The 18,624-nt window shown below is 32.1% G+C and overlaps 1 non-coding gene across 1 annotated transcript; it reads left to right on the forward strand.

Moving 5' to 3' along the window:
• Positions 1 to 303: 303 nt before the first annotated feature.
• Positions 304 to 409, forward strand: LOC131175174 (small nucleolar RNA R71). The gene has a single exon (XR_009145336.1). It is a non-coding gene; the product is annotated as a small nucleolar RNA R71 (small nucleolar RNA).
• The last annotated feature ends 18,215 nt before the right edge of the window (positions 410 to 18,624 follow it).

Consider the following 18,624-nt stretch of genomic DNA (forward strand, 5'->3'; position numbering starts at 1 on the left):
TGTTGCATAGTTGTAGGAGTTGAGGCTGTTGCCTTTGTGCAGAAATCACTAAAAAGCTGAGTCAACTGATCAAATCTTGCATTCATGTAGCTAACTGAGTCAAGTTCATAAATCCCAGCCTTCTTTGGCTCAAGTGCTCTAGGATTTCCCCACAAATGGGTATTATGAGCAATCTTCTCTAATAGATCATAGCATTCTTCACTTGTCATTCTCATGAAATCTCCTCCTGCTTGTGAATCAATTGTGTTTCTTATGGCTGGAGTAACTCTGGTGTAGAAATTCTGAACAATCATCCATTTGGGTATTTCATGATGAGGACATTGCCTTTCAAGCTCCTTAAATCTCATCCAAGATTCATACAAAGTTTCATCATCTCTTGGTTTAAAAGCTACCATTAAATTCCGCAAATGAGTGGTTTTCCCAGGTGGGAAAAACTGAGATAGAAAAGCTTGAGATAGCTGCTCCCAAGTAGCTATAGTAGCTTGTGGAAGTGAGTCATACCACTCTAATGCTGAATCCTGAAGAGAGAATGGAAATAAGGTGAGCCGAATAACTTCATCTGAAACTCCAGGCTGCCTTTGTGTGCCACATATCATCAAAAATTTCTTCAAATGAGAATGAGGATTTTCAAGTGGACTACCTCCAAATTATGAATTCTGAACCATTTGAATGAGACCAGTCTTTAACTCAAATTGATTAGCTCCAATGATAGGTCTGTTATCTCTCACATCTGCACATCTAGGAAAAGCATAATCCAACATGGATCTTCTTTGAGGATCATTTTGATTAACCACTTCATTTTGCCTATTTTGCTCATTTCCTCCATTGTTTCCACCAATAGCTCTATTTTGATTTTCCATATTTTCAATTGTCTCCTCTTGCTCAAATCTTTGTTGTTCTTCTTTTTCTGCTTCCTTTTTTCTCTTGTATTCCTTTTTGTTGGCTCGGCAGAATTTTTCAATTTCAGGATTGAACAACAATTCAGTATCACTTGTGCTTTTCGATCGTCTCATAAACAAGAAAAGTACCTGAAAAACACAAGGAGCAGTAGTGAAAATAAAAGAAAATAAAAATTCTAATTAGCTTAAAACAATTAAAATCCAACTTAAAAACAAACAATTCCCCGACAACGGCGCCAAAAACTTGATACGGTGTGTCTGCAAGTGCACGGGTCACAGTAGTATAGTTTTAAAAAATGATATCGATCCCACAGGGAATTGTACTTAAATTGGAAATAAAAGTATAAGCTAATTAGAATGACAAAAATTAAAGATGTAAAATAAAATTTGGAATTAAAATTGGTATTTGAGGAATTAAAACTAAATCAAACAATTAACTAAAATTAATTAAACTAGATTACCAAAAATTAATTTGAAATTTCTATTTATGAAATTGAGAGGAATTAAATCTAAATTCAATAAAAATTAAAGTGATTCTAGAGATTGGGTGTCCAATATTGTTTGCATGTGGTTTATCCCCAATTTAGCCAAACACATGAGAATTGCAATTTTGAGGGAAATCAATTCTTAGTTCTTTGAAACCTTTTTCAAGCATTTCAAAGTTGGTTTTCATTAAATCAAACCCTGTTTTCACGGTATTTCAAACCTAACAAAAATCCAATTAATGCTCTAATTGATTTTGGAAAGTCCCCTTAATTCTCCTAGCTTATCTCTAACACTAAGAAAACAAAGTTTATTGCAAGATTATCTATCTCTAATATTCACTTTTCAGTCCATCTATTAAGGATTAAAGCTTAACTTAATGAGGGCCCATTCATCAAGCAAGGCAACAAGCTCACAAGCAATAAATCAAAATATCACAATCTTCATTTAAATGGCTAAATCAGTTCAAAACCACAATTCAAAACAATATTTACAAACCCATCTCTAGAATCTCAAACAACTACTCACTAATCATAGTTTTAATACAAACCCAAATGTATAAATGAAGAAATAATGGAAATCTAAGTTAAGGAATAGAAGAACCCAGAAAAATGCAGAAGAATCTGTTGCAGAAAAGTGCAGAAAATGAGCTCCTGCTGCTGCTGCAGAAATGGAACCCGTGCTCCCTCTTTCTCTCTTTCTTTTCTTGCCAAAAATGCTTCCCTTGCTCTCTATGGAAAGAAAATGATAAAGGGGACTTTATATAGGTGAGGGGACTGCCCTAGAATGGGTAAAAAGGGGGAAGGTTCCAGAGAAAGTGAGGTAAAAAGCGAATGTAGAAATGCCACGTCAGCCATTTCCAGTAAAAATGACATAAGCTGGATCGGTTATGTCGCGGGTTATGTCACGGGTTGTGTAGCTCTCGGCCTGAATATCTGACGATCGACACAACTTGCGACATAAGCTAACTCAGTTGTGCTGCAGGTTGTGTCGCTCTCGGCCATTTTTACTCAACTTCAAAAATTTTTGCAATTCAACTCTAATCTCCTCCAAATGGCTACTCTGATCAAAATACATCAAATTTCTCCAAATTTAACCTACAAAACAAATAAATTCCAAAAATTAAACTAAGAAGTGTGAAAATTATAAAATTGACTAAATATATGCTAATATCTATAATAATAGCTATGAACAAGGGTAAATTATGTGCAAAAATTATACCTAAATGATGATCTAAAATGCATGCATCAATGGGATAAAAAAAAATTTCTACATGTAATACAATATAATTGAATTATTATTGTACATGACAAGACAGAATAGGGTGCTCCAACACTGAATGTAGCACATTTTTTTCGGCTACACTGTAAATCGGGTAGGGGTGTTACACGCAGATAGAGAGACTAGTACAGCAGCAGAGTGAGCTGTTGAGGATTTCAAAGCTACTGCTGGACCTTTTGTTGGGTATAATTTTATACCCTGATTGTACATGTTTATTTTGATGTAATTGACTGTATGTACATTTATAAATTGGTCATGAGCAGTTGTACAAATTTTGTAATAATATTATTTTGATTTTCTGATATAATTTTTGGACTGATAAATGTAAATTAATTTTTCTTTAATGCAATATGTATGAAATTAATTATTACTATTTTTGGAAATAATTAAATTGAAATTTTGAGTTGTGAAATATTTGATTGAATTGTGGAGTTTGGAGAAAATTGTGCTGATCTGAATTATGATGATGGTTGTGATTTGATGAAATGTTATATTGGAAGTGTTTTCTACATGTAAAATTTTCAATTTTCTCAAATACGGCCGGCACTCTGCCAAAATTTTTCTAAAATTTGCGGAAAATAAAAATGGATAAAAATTTTAACTAGTTTTTAAACTTCAATTAAATATTTTTAATACCTGCTAGAAAAGCTCACCACTTTCAAAAAATAAGAAAATTGTTTTAAATCCCTTGTAGTATATTTAATAGGTTATCGGTAGACGGAATCAATAATTCATTAGGTATACTACGGAATCATGTTATGCCTTACGGAGGGGTAAGGTGTGACATGCTTTAGTAGTTTTCGAATCCCTAACCTAATTATTTGACTTGTTTAACAACTCTTTTCTATGATTTTCTCTTTTCCACTATATTTGCAATAGTCCTTAGGACCGCGGTGTCAAATTTTTTGGTTCAAAATTTGGGTTAAAACTGACCTTGCAGTCACTTCCTGGGAAGGTCACACATCGCTGTGACTCCTGGCTCATTTAACTTTTTATATTCTGTTTTTCTTATTTATACTTAACTATTTAGTAATCACTAATTATTTGCATTCAGGGCTTATCAAAGTGTCTTAGATATGATTCTAATTCCCTTAATTGTGCAGACCGACACCGGTCACCGGAACAGTAAAATATATCATGCTATACATATAGGGTTGTTACATAAGTGGCATAGACAAAGGGGTAAGTCCACCCAAAAGTTGTCGACAAGTCATCTAAAGCATAATTTCATCTAAGTGGCTTAAGCAAAGCCATCTAAGGCATAAGTCCACCTAAAAGGTGTCAACAAATCATCCAAGGCATAAAGTCTGCCTAAGTGACATAGATAAAGCCATCTAAGGCATAAGTCTGCCAATAAGTCATCTAAGGTATAAGTCTGCCTAAGTGGCATAGACAAAGCCATCTAAGGAGTAAGTCCGCCTAAAATGCATCAACAAGTCATCCAAAGCATAAGTTCACCTCAAGGTGCATTAACAAGCCATTTAAGATACAAGTCCACCCAAAAAGGTGTCAATAAGTTATCTAAGGTATAAGTCCTCCTAAATGGTGTAAATAAAGTCACCTAAGGCACAAGTCCACTTAAAGAGACATCGACAAGCCATCTAAAGTTTGCTCAAGTGGCATAGATAAAGCCACCTAAGGCAAAAGTCCCCAAAAAGTCATCAACAAGCCATCTAAGGCATAAGTCCACCTAAGTGGCATAGATAAAGCTACTTAAGGCACAAAGCCACTTAATGAAGTGTCAACAAGCCATCTAAGGTATAAGTCCACCTAAGTAATATAGACAAAGCCACTTAAGGCACAAAGTCTGCCCAAGTGGCATATAAAAAGTCACCTAAGTCACAAGTCCACCCAAGTGAAGTAGATAAAGCCTCGCCTACGGCACAAGTTTACCCAAAGAGGCATCGAAAAGCCATCTAAGGCATAAATCCTCCTAAGTAGCATAGACAAAGCCACCTAAGGAATAAGTCCACCCAAGTGTCACAGACAAAGCCACCTAAGGCACAAGTCTACTCAAATGGCATAGACAAAGCCACTTAAGGCACAAGTCCACCCAAAGAGGTGTCGATAAGCCATCTAAGGCATAAGTCCGCCTTAATGCCATAGACAAAATCATCTAAGGCATAAGTCCATAAGTCTACGCAAAAAATGTAGACAAAACCATCTAAGATAAAACTCTGCCCAAAGAGGCATGGATAAATCACCTAAGGGATAAGTCCGCTATTAAGGTGTCAAACAAGACACTTGACATGGCGAAAGTTTACAATTACAATATTTTCAAGGCAATAATCTAACAACCTTTAAGAATAGGACGCCAACAAAATTTTAAGTCGATGGTTTGCCCAAAAATCTTAAAATGCTTTATCACATGGCCAAAGCTCTGTTATCTGATATACCTTTTGACAATGAACCTAAGTATTCGTACTCGAGGGGTACTAATGATATGATACCTTCCCAAAATAGCCAAATGTATATACTTCTAACCCAATGCAAGCATTATCTACTAAGGATAAGTATTTTACTTCATTAGGAATTCTGAATCCCATTCTAATTGGATTTCCTTTAAAATAGGAATCCTGTCTCAATATTAAATTCTACTCCAAACAGAAATCTACTTGATGCATACATAAAGGGCTCAAGCCTCCATAGTCAAGTACGTTATTCTCTTTAGTCAATTTTATAATATGCTCAATACCCATACTGACTTAAGTATCGGAGAGCTTTCCCAAGTCCAAATCCATAGGAAAAATTCAAGAACAAATATATTTTGTTAAATATAAAGTTTAATTCTTAAATATAAAGTTTAAATTAGTTGACTATTTTATTAAAAAACAAAACCTTAGGGACTATATTATAATTTACCCTTACCTTTTCAAAATTCAATTTAACCCTTTAACTAAAATTGCACCTAATTGAATTTTATTTCCTCAAAGAAATACATATATATATTTAATATTATTAATAATTATACAATTACTTATTATTTTTAAATAATTAAAAAAAATTTAAGGACAATTATAAAATTATTTTAATTATAAAATAGTGTAATGTGCCCAAATATACATACATATACCAACTTAAAAAACTTAGTGGATACATAGCTAAATTCAATGGCAAAAATAACAATTGTGTTAGAAATTCAGAGAGTCCAAAGCATTCGGTGAGAATTATTTTTTGATAAGTTTTGTAAAAAAACGCGTTCATGAATTTGATAATACATGTAACCCAAAACTTTAAAATAATAAATTTATGCGTATTTCTCACTTATATGTCTTTTACTCATTTTATTTCTTTTCGATATGGAAATTTTACACTTGAATATTTCATATACATAGATATACTTTCATATAATTTTGAGTAGAGAAAACTTTAAAATTATAATTAACTGAACTAATTTAATAATTATATTTTTTTAATTCTAATATATATATATATATATATATATATATATATATATATATATATATATATATATATTATTTCATAATGATTATCTTATTATAAAAAAATTTTATATCAATTGAATTATTACAAATAAAATATATTAAAAATATTTTTTGTCAAAACAAATTATTTTTATTTTATGTTTATAGTATATATATAGTTAGCTTACTATTTTTTTATATTATACATGATTAGAAATTGTAAATTAAAATATGAATAAAATTTGTAAATAATTTATAAAAATAAATATATTTTATTTAATTTCTTACTGTATTCTTTAATAATTTTTTAAAAATAATATAATAAATATTGAATTTAATTAAAAAAAAAAAAAGAAAGTCTTCTCGTTTGCGCTACAACTCATTATTAGAATCACCTCATGCATTTATTTTTGTTAACTTTTAATAATAATAAAGTTAAAAATAACAATTTCTTTCTTTACCTCTATAAGTAAACTGTTATATTTTTGTATTTATGTATAATAAATTTTTCACAATAATATATTTATTTACTTTTTAATATATATATATATATATATATATATATATATATATATATATATATATATATTTCATAGATATTATTACTCAAATGCTGGAAAACATATTTAATAGTAACATTTAAAATTGAATATTTTTATATAACATTTAAAAATATTATTAAAATTTATGTAAATATAATCTATAAATGTTAAAAGTTGATCGTAAATAAGTAAATAAATTTAATTATTCATATTAGTAGGTTCTGTATTTAATTAATATTTTTAATTAATTTATTTTTTTAATAGTCTGTCGATTGAAATATTAATCCAACTAACTGTATTAATGACCAATCGACTCAATTTATCTGTTGGTTGAACCTTTAAATAGGGTTTAGTAACATTTTTTAAAAGGAGGTAAATGAAAATTAAGGAAAAAATAGGGAAGTAAATGAAAATCTCGTGATCGGCAGCATTCGAACCTGCGCGGGCAGAGCCTGCATGTTTCTAGTCATGCCCGATAACCACTCCGGCACGTCCACTCGTTGAAGATTGAGAAACGAACGTAATTATATAATAATATTAATAATAAATAAGAAAGTCAAAGGCTTAATAATAAATTATCGAAATTAAAATAAATTATCTGATAAATAATAGTACAACAAACATCATCCTTTCTCTGGAAAAAAGATTAAATAAACTTTTACACATCAAATAAATCCAAAACTTGATTTTGGATCAAATAAGATTAAAACTTTTTAATTAAAGTTAAATATACCTAATTTTTATTAAAAAAATTAAAATATTATTTTTTTCTATTTTTAATAATAAAATATTACAAAAAATAATTTTAAGATTAAATAATTTTTATTTATTATGTTCTTCAATTTCTTTTATTTTTTTAAATTTTATTTCAATTACAAATAATAAATAATTTTAATATTTATAAATTAGAAAAAATAATATTTTATTATTAAAAAAATAATATTTTATTAGATGAGCACTTATTTAGCCTTAATTAAAAAGTTCAGCCTTTATTTAGTAAAAAATTTAATTTTGAACTTATTCAATCAAGAGCTAATTTGATTTTTTTTGTTATTTCTTTTATGTAACTAAAAGTCATATATTTACTTTTTTTTTTAATGGGCCATTAATACAACTAAGAAATAGGCTATCATTAGTTTATTCTAAATTTTTATTTGTTTTTTTTCTCATATCAAGTTGTTGATAATTTATCTAATTAATATTTTTAGATTAATTCTATTTTATTAATTAAATTAGGATGTCTAAAATAATTTAATTAATTGGGTAAATATTTAGAGATAAGAAGTCAACTAAAAGAAAGTAATTTATTAGGAGTGGAAGTTAACAATATATTTGGGTGGAGTATAAGGAGTTAAGATAAGGTAAGGTAATTGAAGGTAAGATAAGTTTTTTTTTTTTTTTTCTTAATCTTATTGTTTTTTTGGGTTTTGGCATCCAAGTCAGTTTGCTTCAACTTTTATCTTTATCGAGTGTGAGCATGAAAAACCTTTCTTTCCACCTCTTCAAAGATGAAGGGAGCTTGGTAAAAAGAGTGAAGCCTATCTTTGCCTTGAAGCAACAAAAATCATTTGTTTCTGGGGGAAAGAATTTGTGACAGTAATGGAACACCTTGGCAGTAGCAATAAGGTTCTTCTCTTGGACAATGTAAGAAATGCCACCAAATTCTCCAACTATTGGGATGTAGCTACGAGAGGGCAACGTTATAAAATTGGAGGACTTCCATAAAAAAAGAGATCTAGTAGAAACCTCACACTCGCCTTTAAATATTTCTCATATATTAGTATTGAATTGTCTCAGGACAGGATGTCATTCACCTCAATGTGCTTTCTCGGTCGATAGGCAACCATATGAGAAGGCAGATTATATTTGCCCAAAATATTGTGAATTGCTTCCTTTGAAAGTTTACATGATAAGCTACCTACCCCAAAAGTGCCTTAAATAACCCTACTTCCCCACCGACTATAGCACACTGGCATAATTACTCCTTCAGAGACAAGAATACTAGTTGCCTTAGCCTTCACAAGCCACCATTGTTGTCTGTGCTCTAAACACTTTAGCCACTGTTAGGGGCACTTCCCTTCAGGCATTAATACTTCATGAGGACTCATTAGGTCAATGGAGGAGTTTATCTCAAAGGTATCTTGTGAACGGTTATTTCTCTCAATAAGTGAGATTTTAGAAATCATTTTGAAATATGAAAAGCAAATGGTAGATAGGATAAATCACAAACAAAAACAAGTTTTACCTTAAAATGTAGGAAAAAGGAATGTTATACAGTGACTGGTGGAAAAATCTAGGAACTTTGCAGAAAGCGTTACCAGCTAGAAAGAGTAACAGGGAAGAAAAAAGGAAGTAGGGGAATGCAGAGGATGCAAAATGAGTAAAAGAATTAGTCCCTGCACTTATATAGGGAGAGTAATCAAAACATATGCTTTTGAAACACTAACCGCTATGCATGGAACACCATGCCAACATGATTAAGGCACGAATTTCCAAGTGATAGTTCAATTCAAACTCTTCACCTCTCACTAATCAAAGAGTGCCATGTGACAAAACCCTCATATGCTTACTCAGAGGGACAAGCTCAAGCAGGTAGCAACCGTGCCTAAAATATTCGAACACTCACAGGGGGACTAATGAGACTATAACCACTAAAATAGTACCCCAAGGCTAGCAACAAATAATCGAGTAATGAGTAATGATGTCCAATTCGGGTTCGAGCTGCTATGTGTCACTCGGACATTCACCCTAGACACTCGAATAGGTGATACTCACCTAGCATATCCTTAGATACTCAGATCACCTAAAAGAATAAGGATTCTAATATTATCGCCACAGCGACAGTCCCAACATTCATAGGACTCCTAGATAGTGTTGACTCCAAGTCCTAATTAGACATGATCTCTTAATCCTAATGGAAATCTATACCAAACCCTATATAGAGGTCATTAGGTATGTATGTGAATCTCTTAATCACTCTTTCTCAAAAATACCAATAAAATTATTCACTTATTATAATTTTAAGAATTATGATAATTTAAAAAAAATGCCTTTTACATAATACTAAAGTAATTTATTAAAAAATTACTCTTCACAGTCATGCTAACCTCAATTAATTTTTGCCATAGTTCAAGTTCAGCAATCCACATTTCTGCCATTGGATCCCAAGCAAGAGCACTCATCCCATTTTTGAAAATATCATAGTATCAATTAAAATTATTTTTATGTTTTCATTTGATTTTGGGTTTGGAAATTTCTCCTTCAACTCCTTCACAATAGTATCCAATGCATGTGTAGTAAAAGTTCCACAACCCTATTTCAAGTATGTGTTGATGCATGTATGCATCAACTATAGATTCATCCATATGATATGTCCAATTATATTGACCATTTCAATCAATTGCATTTGCATTTTCTCTTGAGGGAATTGGTTTTCTTAGCATGTTGAACTACATAATAATAAGAGTGAATAACTATGCCACACTTATGAAAAATACTAGAGAAAGTAACAATAAGTTTAAGATACTTAATTTCACAAATTAAATTACAATGAAACAATAATAAATCCAAATAGCACGAGACTTCATGAAGAAAAATTCAAGTCCAATAAGATTAATTCATTCTCTGTATTCTGACCGCATAATAGCTGCATTTGAATTTATAAGTAACTATCCTTTCATAACATCTTTATTATTATCCTTACTCGAATGTTGTTCTTCTTGCATAATGTTAAGATTTCCTTATCAATCTCTGTAGGTATTCTCTCATCTAGATCAACACCCAACAAGTAACTATGCAAAATACAATATGCACAAATGATTTCTTTTTGAGTCTCAATACCATATTTTGGTTTCATTGGGCTTGCTATTACAGGGAATCTCTTCTTAAATACACCAAATGCTCATCCAGTTGCATTATATAAAGATGCATGTCGAAGATTAAATAATTCATGTGCATTTTAGGCTGAATTTCTCAAGTATTCTTTCAAGTGATATTATTCTCCCTTATAAGGTGTAATTAGTCCACTTCTTAACATGAATCCAATGTTGCCCATGTAGTATTTTCCTAAAGGTAAATATCTTTGTCAATATATTATTCATAGCATTTAATGAAAAAAAAAATTGCACAATTACCTTCTGGAATTTCGAGAGGATATTATCTAGTTAAGGTATTTTTTATTATTCTTGAGTTAGAAGTTGTCCCTCCCATCCAGGCAACACATGTGAATTTCAAATCAAATGTATACAGCCAAAACATTTTATTTTGGATATTCTTTCCTTCCACGATACCTAAGAGCTTCTTTATTATAAACTTTAACATGAAAATGTGTTCCGTTAGTGGCACCAATACAAATCTTGGCATTAAATTTTATAATTAACATTCAAAGTAAAGAGACTAATACTAAAAAGTTTTATGAAGTGGATATACGTTCACCTTAAAATATGGGTAGAATCTATTGATGCTGATTATTTCTAGAGGAACTTGTAATCCGTCAGGTTGGTTTAGAAATCTTGCTTCCAACTCTAATATAGCTCCCAAGACATTGTGAAAATGACGCATTATTGTCTCACTAAAGTGATGGAAGAAGAAAACAAGTTCACAATTGGTAAAGTTGTGTCCCAATAAGTAAAGTGATTTTGCAACTTCTTGTTTTACAGTTACTCATGATGGTGGTCGAAGACCACCCTTTTTAACCAAAATATCACGTAAAAGTGTGAAAGCTCTAGGACTCATTCTTATTATACTATGACAAAGATCACTATAAAATAATTTTGTTACTAATTCATGCCTTACTTGTTTGCCCTGAGTTCTTATTTTATGTGTGAGTTGAATCCTATTATGTCTAAGTTAATGCCGTTGTCTTCCATACAATACATTATAATACAAATATCTTGTACTACTAAAAAATGATACACTCGTTGCACTTTCATAAAAGCAACATGTCCAATGTTCTTGTCATCAATCTATAACGAAATGCAATTTTCAATCAATTCAAGATCACAAAATAATGCAAATTATACAAGCAAAAAATTAAGTCATAAATTAAAATCATCAACTTCAGTAAATATCTAAAAAGAAAGAAGCAAATAGAACAGAGATAAATAAGGAAGACAAGATATAGCCTATGAGAAGTAAGAAGTATAGTTAGAGCTAAAAAGATAACTAAATATATGAAATTTAAAGGTTTACATAGTTCACAAACTAATAAGTTGATTATCTACTTAATCCTTTTGCCATGATCTTCAAGATCAAATGTAGAATTTGCCTGGCCATTCTAAATAAAGCATACCAAAAGAAAGGACCCTTGTGAAAGCGAGCCAAGCATACTTCTTTCCTTTGCATGTGATTCATAAGGTTTGAAAGTTTAGATTCCAAACTCTGCAACTATTAGCTACTTAGATAATATCAAAATTAGAATTATCAATTTGAAGAGTAAACTTGTAATCTCAAGGATTATAATTTGGTATGACATTTAGTTATCTATTCTAAGGTCCACTCCATATAAATGAATTTCAAAAAAAAAAATAAAGAAAATGATGTCCCAAAATATGTCCAAGAGGGGGGTGAATTGGACTTTAAAAACAATTTTCGGTTCTTGCTCAAAACCTTTGAAAATTGCAGCTAGGTTCAACTAAATTATCTAATGTGAAAAATGAACAATATAGCTCTATTGACAAGTTGACTCAATGTTAAGTCAGATGCAATCAAGAAATATATCAAGAACCGAATACGCTTTTATCACAAAGAACTAGAGCAAGATACCGGATATCCTATCCGACAAAGACAACAGATAACCAACAGAATATATCAGATATCAGCAGATTTTGCAGTAAACTATTTTTCTCAGATAGCAGCAAGATCAACAGCATATGATATCAATTTTCATATCATCAAAAGCATATCATTTATAAAACTAAATTGCAAAAATGTAAAGAGCAAGGGTTGAGAAAATGAACACTGGAATTTTTATAGTGGTTCGGCTTTAACTAGCCTACATCCACTCTCTCAAAGATCACACTTTGAGTCTTCACTCCACTATTCTTCTCTTTTCAAGGCAAGAGACAAAGCCCTTTACAAATCTTCTCAACAAAGCTTTTACAAGTAGCTTCACACTTCTACCAAGTGTTATCCCAAACACTTATCACAACCAAGCTTCAATAGGTGCTTGAATGACCTCTCACAAATGATAATAATGTGTTGAAAAACTCACTCTCACTCAATTACAACAGCAACTATAAAGAAGAGTTGAGTAAATAAGCCAATGATGAGCAATAAATCACTTTGAGCACTTTGAATGAAAGCTTTAAAGATTTTGAACAGTAGAGGGACTTTCATTAAGTGCAAAATGGCCAAAGGAAGGTGTATTTATAGCTTTGGAACGTTTTTTACCGTTGCAGAACCCATTTGAACGTTACAGATACGAATTTCAAGAAAATAGCCGTTATTTTGTCGTTTTCTGCGATGTTGTGCAGAGTTCAAACAGTTAGCGTACTTGAGAAAATAGCAAACCAGTTAGCATACTAAAATCAGTAGCAAACCAGTTAGCATACCAGGAAAACTTTTCTGCATAACTTTCAAAACTATAAAACTTTACACCAAATCATAGTCAAACACTTTTTAGGCCAGTAATGATATTTAAAAAGAAAATCTTTTGAGGGATTAAAAATAAGCATCATTGACTTTTACTCCTCAATTCTTTTCACAAGAAATCCTAAGAAATAAAACTAACTTCTATACTAGATGTACCTTCAAATCTGATTTTCAATGCAGCCTTGGAAGGTAACCTTTTCTTCTTTTATCTCTTTTGCTTCGTCTTGTGTTATCCTTAGAATGTCATCTTTTCTTCATAAGGACCAATCCATCATAAAATCCTTTTGTCCTTCTTCTTTGAGATACACAACACTTAAAACAATGTTAGTTTGATTCTAGTTGAGTTTTGGTATCATCAAAATCTATGCTCCTTTGAGCTTGTGGGGTCAACAATCTCCCCCTTTTTGATGATGACAAAACTCAATTGAATCACCAAGTAAATGTCAATAAGTGTGAGTATGTGTATGAATGTGTATGTGAGAATAACTCCCCCTATGTATGTGCTTATATCAACAATTAATCACAAATAACTCCCCCTTAATAATTTCAATAAAACATCCATAAGCATTTTCTTAAGGAGTCAAGTGTGACTAAATATACTAACTAAATATGCACAATATACACACTAATCACAAACTGTATATATCATTCACAAGTGATATCAATAATATGCACAACCATAAAACTATATCAACCATATGCACAAACTATGTTATCCACAAGTAATCACAAACTATATCAAGTATCAAGATTACCATTCATTACTTTTCTCCCCCTTTTTGTCAGCATCAAAAGAATATGGGAGAAATCATGCATGTCAAAATTCAGTCTAAGTGCAGTGAATAAACAGTTAAAACAGTAACTGATATAGCATACTAGTTTAAAGTTCAGAAAAATCAAAAGTAGCAGACTAAGTAGCAAACTAATGCATGCATCGTTAGATAAAATGTAATCAAAGTTCAGTTTATCCTTTCAGCCTGGAACTTCTCCTGATTGGTTTTGGAGCACCCATTTTCAGCTTTTTGGGCTTGATAGGTTTGTCACTCAAAGTTTGAAGAATTGCAGCAGCCAATTCAGTTCCGGGTGTCAAAGGAACAATAGGCCCAGCTGCTAACTCAGTAGTACTGCACTCACCGCAGACTTTTTGCCGCTTTAGTCTTTTTGCCATGGGTTTACCAGCTTTCCTCTCGCTTATGCGTTTCTGTTCCTTTTGAGCTGTTTTGCCCTTTCCTTTTGCAGGAGCAGCAGGAGCAGGTGTCTCAGGTTCTGCTTCAGACTCTGAGTCACTCTTATCTTTTCCACTTCCCTCTTTGCTGCCTCCAGTACCATTCTCATCATCAGATTCATCTTCATCTTTTTCTGCTTCAGTTTCTTCCTCTTCTTCCTTTTCTTCCTCTTTCTCTTCTTCTTCTTCAGTTTCTTTCTCTTCCTCTTCTTCTGTTTCTTCTTCCTCTTCCTCTTCTGCTATTTCTTTCTCTTTCTCCTTTTCTTTCACTTTCTCGGCTAGAGGAACAGAACCAGTAGCAACCTTACTGGTTTCTCCAGCCTCAGTGGTTGAGATACCCAAATGGACTTTGATTTTAAACAACTCTTCAACAATCTTGTACATCAACATCAAAGATCCATCAACCTTGGAGTCAAGAGCATTCATAAGAATAGTTTGAAAACTTCTAAATTTTTGTAGCTCTCCAAGTTCCATCTCAACAAATTCTCTCAAATTGTTCACTTCCTCCAAAATACCTTCAACATTTAAAGTGCCACTTGCACTATCTTTGGAGCTAGCACCTTGCTCAAATCTAAGCTTTCTACCATCATCATCTTTTTGCAAGCTAGTGATTGGAATCATATTGGTTCTAAGTTTCTCAGATTCCAAAGGTATCCCAAAGTCTCTAAATAGACCATTTAGAAGATGAGCGTAGGGTAGCTTATAAGGTGGCTTCCATTTCATGATTTGTTTCAGCATAAAATAAGCAAGATTAAACTCAATTTGGTTCACTATATGCCAAATTATGCAGAGGTCAAGGGTACTCAAATAATTGGGACTGCCGGTTCTAGGATTCAACACATAAATAATAAAACTATGCAGAATTTTAATGTGTTGATGAGCATGAGTAATGCTTGTCTTATCCTTCACTTCTCCTTTAAACACTTCACCCTCAAAATCCCTTTTGTTGAACCCACCAACAGCAAAAACATCTTTGTGGGAGCAGATTTTGTTTCCACTATTTGGAATTCCTAGGGCTTTAGCTAATCTAGCTACTGTCACTTCATAAATTGTCCCTTTCATTTTCACTTTAAAGGACTCATCTTTTTCAGAATCATCAACCCTCAAATTTTTATAGAATTCTTGCACTAAGTCCACATACACTCCTTCAAATGACGTAACACGCTTTATCCCATTTTTGATACTCAAACAAAGATTGCAAAGGAACGGAAATTTCAACAAAAGCAGGCCAGTGAATATACCTTGGCTCATGAATAGCCCTCTCCATACGCACAACTGGAGCTTTTGAAATCTTCTTCTTTTTAGATCCTTTTTCTGGGACTGGCTCACTGGTTCTTTTCTTTGATGTTTCTTTTGGCTTACCAATTACCAGAGGAGCATCCTTTTGTGGAGGTGGTGACGCAGGACACCGCGCGCTTGAGTCTCGAGGATGAATATGTGGTGATTTTGGCTTTCCCTTTTCCTTTGTCTCGTGCCATAACCAATCTTAGAAATAAATTAGGCCGAAATGACAGAGAGAACTGAGATTGTAAAATAAGTGATGTGAGCAGCAAATATATATATATATATATATATATATATATATATATATATATATATATATATATATATATATATATATATATATATATATATATATATATATATATATAATCAATTTAAGCATATCAACATTCATTTTTCACAACAGAGCGCAATGACAAAATAGAACAGACAGCAAAAAAAATATTAGAGTTCTTATAAATCCATAGCTGTCGAGTTAATATTATGTACCATATTTTACGAAACGTTAATGCCCAAAAATTAACAACAGAGCGCTAAAACTGAACAAACAACAGAGGGCAATAAAAAATCAGCATATTACGAAAGCAGAGCAAACAGACAAGAACAAATCAAAAAAAATATCAACATATTACGAAAGCAGAACGCACAGGCATAGACGAATATGAAACACGATTTCGTTAAAGGTTTAAACTTTATACCTGAATACACTGGAACAGAGAGTGCGAATCGACAAGAAAAATAACCAAAGCCAAATGATTTCTTTCGGCAGATTTAACGGAAACGAAAAACTTTTGGGGATTTTCTTTCTGTAAATAATCGATTTAATCGATTCACTGTCAAAGGTTTTCGGAAGAGTTTACGAACGATGAAGGGAGACGAACGCTTGAAGTGGTGCGACCGAAACGGGTTAGCAGGTGAAAAGAAAAACGAAGCCGTTCAGGTTCTGGGAAACGAGGCGACGGAAAGAAGGGTTTTGAATTTTAAAAACTGAAAAGACACAACTGTAGGTTTTGCAGGGAATAGGTAGCGTGTAGCAGAGGAAGGACGGCGAGAAGACTGATGGTTCAGAAGAAAAATTTTAATCCCGCGCAAATCAAAGTGTTAAAAAGTCCATTTTGCCCTTAAATACATAATGATGCAATACTTTAAGTAGAGGGGTATCTAAGTCATATGGGCTTTAAGCATGCAGAATAGGCGCTTCAAAAAAAAATTTTAGAACAATCAGACCTGATTCCCAGTTTGCCAACGAAAAAGTAGGAGCAGTGGTAAAGCGTTTAGCAAACAAGAAAATTAGCAAACGGATTAGTATGCCACTGAGAGCAAATTCTGCAGATTACTGTTCATATCTGATATAATCCAGAATTTTTCAAATTACACCAAAAATATCAGAATGCATTTTCAACACTGCAAATCAACATATATCACTTCATTTTCATATGGAAACATGAGAATACATCAAAATTTAATCAAAAGCATCAATCATACCAAGTTCTCTTCTTATTTTGCAAAAAGTTTCCTCACTAAGTGGCTTTGTGAAAATGTCGATAAGTCGCTTTTTCATAAGGGACAAATTCGATTTGAATATCACCATTTTGAACATGATCCCTAATGAAATGATGTCTAATTTCAATATGCTTGCTTCTAGAGTGTTGAACAGGATTTTTTGATAGGTTTATAGCACTAGTATTGTCACATCTTATGGGAATGTGATCAAATTTAATTTCAAAGTCTTCAAGCTGTTGTTTCATCCACAAAATTTGTGCAACACAACTTCCACCGCAATATATTCACTTCAGAGAGAAAGTGCAAATGAAGTTTGCTTTTATCGTGCCATGAAACTAATGCATGACCTAAAATTGACAAGTTCCGTAGTGCTTTTTCTATCCAATCTACTACCAGAAAATCTGAATCACTATAACCAATAAGATCAAATGATTCACATTTTGGATACCACAAGCCAATATTGTGAGTGCCAATGAGGTATTTAAAAATTCTCTTAATCATACAAAATGAGATTCTTTTGGACATGACTGAAATCTTGCACATAAACATACACTAAAATGAATATCTGGTCTAGATGCTGTCAAGTAGAGTAAAGAACCAATCATACCTCTATAAAATTTGTTATCTACCTCTTTACCTTTTTCATCTTTCTCCAATTTAATTGTTGAGCTCATGGGAGTTCCAACACTTTTCATATCCTCCATTTTGAACTTCTTTAACATATCCTTTATGTACTTGGACTGATTTATAAAAATTCCATCTTTCATTTGCTTAATTTGCAATCCAAGGAAGAAAGTAAGTTCACCCATCATACTCATTTCAAATTCACTTTTCATCATGTTGGAAAATTTCTTACAAAGAGAATGGTTAGTAGCACCAAAAATAATATCATCTACATAAATTTGCACAATAAGCATGTCTTTTCCCATTTTCTTAATGAAAAGAGTAGTGTCTACTTTTCCTCTTTTAAAATCATTTTGAAGCAAGAATTTACTAAGTCTCTCATACCATGCTCTAGGAGCTTGTTTTAAACCATAGAGAGCTTTAGTAAGCTTGTAAACATGATTTGGAAAGTGAGGGTCTTCAAAACCAGGAGGTTGAGCTACATAAACTTCTTCATCAATATATCCATTTAAAAATGCACTTTTAACATCCATTTGATAAAGCATGAAATTCTTAAAACATGCAAATGCACATAACATTCTAATAGCTTCAATTCTAGCAACCGGAGCAAAGGTTTCATCAAAATCAATACCTTCCTCTTGATTGTATCCTTGAGCTACTAGTCTAGCTTTATTTCTAACTACATGTCCTTTTTCATCCATCTTATTCCTAAATACCCATTTAGTTCCAATAATGAGATGCTTTTTAGGTTTAGGAACAAGTGTCCA

Source organism: Hevea brasiliensis, chromosome 16 (genome assembly GCF_030052815.1).
Source record: "Hevea brasiliensis isolate MT/VB/25A 57/8 chromosome 16, ASM3005281v1, whole genome shotgun sequence".
Lineage (NCBI taxonomy): Eukaryota > Viridiplantae > Streptophyta > Magnoliopsida > Malpighiales > Euphorbiaceae > Hevea > Hevea brasiliensis.